General features: G+C 50.6%; 1 pseudogene; it reads right to left on the bottom strand.

Annotated features, from left to right (window-relative positions):
• Window positions 1–714: 714 nt before the first annotated feature.
• On the bottom strand, window positions 715–1,504 carry LOC102919740 (GTPase HRas pseudogene; annotated as a pseudogene).
• Between the last annotated feature and the right edge of the window lie 1,377 nt (window positions 1,505–2,881).

Raw genomic sequence — 2,881 nt, 5'->3', positions numbered from 1 at the left:
TATGTACTTGGCCTCCAGCACATACTTCTCCTGAAACTCCCAGTCCAGGACCCAGTGAGTGCTCACGTCCACGCTGTCCGGGTTGCAACAGAAGGGCAGACTCTCCCCCTCTTAGAGCCCAGAGATCCTGGGACTAGAGGGCACTACACGCTGGGAAGGAGTCTTTGATGAAGGAGAAGTACACACAGGCACAGCCTGTCCAATGACATCCGTCCTCCCGCTGGGTTGCGGACCCCACAAAGACCTGGAGGAAGATGGTGAGCAAGGGGAAACCACCATTGTGAATGTTGAGCTGTTCCCGGGGACTGTGGTCCAGGCTTTTGGTTTAAGTAGAGAAGGTTAGTGTCCTCTTGGATGTAGATCCAATCATCTTCATGCAGCCATGTGCGGAAAGATGCTGGCCCAAGTGAAAGCTGGGGACTTCTTCAGGAGCATAGAGCAGAGGTATGCCATACGCTGTTCCACATACAGCCTCTCTCAATAAGCATCCCTAGAGAAGTAGAGGTCCAGCGGGGCTTCACTCAGCAACAGCAGCAGAAAAGACAGTTTTAACCTCAGCCCCAGGGTGCTGGACCATTGGTTGTGCATGTGAGGGCTGTGGCAGAAGTGCAGGTTGGTCTATGGCAGTGGGGCGTGGCCACACTAAAGACCATCTTGGAATAGTCACCATTGTCCCCAGGCTCTGAGGACGTCAAGGAGCCAATAGTAGGGCCCTGTGAAGTGGTAGCGGATACTGGAAGCAGGTGGTAGAGTTATCCTGGGGTGGGTGTCAGAGGCTGCTGCAGGGAAGATGGGGAGGCCGAAGGATGTGGGGGCAGTGGTGGTGTGGGAATGAGATCTCTGGGCTGTAGCAGGAGCCAGGAAGAGCAGAATGACCATTGACTGGAGTACCGCCATCTGATATCACAATAGCACACACTTGCAGCTCATGTAGCCAGGGCCACTCTTATCAGGAGGGTTTAGCTCCCATAGTTTGTGTTGCCGAATCTCACGTACAAGTGTATAGAAGGCATCCTCCACACCCTGCCAGGTCCTGGCTGATGTTTCAATGTAGGAGATGCCATAGCTGCGGGCAAGTTCCTGGGCCTGCTGAGACTCAACAGTACGAGAGGCCAAGTCACACTTGTTCCCCACCAGCACCATTGGCACATCATCTGAGTTTTTTATCCATTTGATGTGCTCCCTGTACTGATGGATGTTGTTAAAGGACTTGGTGCTGTTGATGGCAAACACACAGAGGAAACCCTCCCCCGTGTGGATGCATTGGTCCCTCACGGCACCACATTCCTCCCGACCTGCTGTGTCTAGGATGTCCAGCAGACATGTTTCCCCATCAATGACCGCCTGTTTTCGATGGAAATCCTCTATGGTGGGGTCATATTCATCCACAAAATGATTCTGGATCAGCTGGATGGTCAGGGCACTCTTTCCCACACCTCCAGCACCCACCACCACAAGCCTGTATTTTGTCATTATCTTTTGTAGGGACTGTCACTCCAGGAGCTCCTGCCTCACAAGGGGCAAGAAGGAGTGGCTGGGTAGCAGAAGGCCCAGATTGGGGCCCCGATGCTGGTGTCCTTGTAGCCCTGAGGCCAGAGTGTGATGGCCACGGGATGCAGAATAACTGAATATGGGGGATAATTTCCCCTTTTGTTCTATTAAAACAAAAACATATTTAAATTTAACAGCTATTTATCAGCAGATATTTGGCTCTGGGGTTAACTCCCTGCGTTTGTAAAAGGGGTACCTTTAGGAAGGGTTGGCATGCCTTGTATGGACTATCTTTTAATGTTAATATCCTAAATCCCAATGCCAGCTCGTCAGCTTGGCAGTTTCCCTTGGACAGAAATTCTGGAAGCCCAGAATGCCCCCTCATATGTTGTATGGGGCATTCCCGTCCCTCCAGTAATCCCTTGAGGGCAACCGTGAGTGGGGAAATTAACTACATACTCTGTTGGACTCCATCTATGAAATCCGGTAGGGGTTTGTTGGGTTTTTGTCTTACCCCTACTATGGGAGATTTGGCAGGCCTTTATCTAATTTGTCCCAGGCTACAAGCCCCAGTTGTCTAACCTAATCTCGGTAAGGACCTTGTACAAACCACCTGTTGGACCCCCGTAAAGTACCCTTCAGCTGTACCTGCTGGCATGCCATAGGTAATAGGGATGGGGGATCACCCAATTGGCCTCAACCCTGGTCTGGCATTCCTCCTTATTTTTAGCCTCTCAGGGGTACCACTTTAGAGGTCTATTAGGGCTGGGGGTCAACTTTTCCCCTGACCCATACCTCCCAGGGAGGGGCTGGTTGTAGGGGTTCATATCACAGAGATCTCTCCTTAATGCCATGTATGGTGTTTGAGCAGCCTCAGCCCCAGGGTCCCAAAGTGGAGGGCCAGAATCCCTTGAGGCCCAGGGCTTGGGTGCAGTGATTTTTACTTTTGCTTTAACCTCTACCATATATTTCTCTGTGAATCTCACACACTCCGCGCCAAATTTGGCCCAATTATTTTTTTCTTTACTCTCAGGACCTTCCCCATCTTTTTTGGCCCCGGGGGGGGGGGTCCCTGTTTTCCTTTCTTTCTTTTCTAACCCTTGGGGAGAATCATTCTCCCTCTTTGACTCCTGAAAAGGGGGTGGCAGAGAACCTGGTGAAAAGCCACCTTAAAGGCTATAATAGTGGGGTAGAAGCCCAGGGGCGGCAGTATGCCGAAATGTTTCTCCCTTTCTCTTGCCAGCTTTTCCATTTGGACCAAAGTGCCGCAGGAGAAAAGGATGGCACTAGGCACCCAAAAGGCAAGGAGAATTATAATCTCCCATTATATTGTCCCATTATAATTGGCGACAATATTACTTTTAGAAATTTCAAGCCCTCTAGACTTAAA

This window comes from Peromyscus maniculatus, chromosome 22, assembly GCF_049852395.1.
Source record: "Peromyscus maniculatus bairdii isolate BWxNUB_F1_BW_parent chromosome 22, HU_Pman_BW_mat_3.1, whole genome shotgun sequence".
Classification (NCBI taxonomy): Eukaryota; Metazoa; Chordata; class Mammalia; order Rodentia; family Cricetidae; genus Peromyscus; species Peromyscus maniculatus.
Note: the sequence above shows the minus strand (reverse complement) of the source record. Positions and strands in the feature narration are given on the sequence as shown.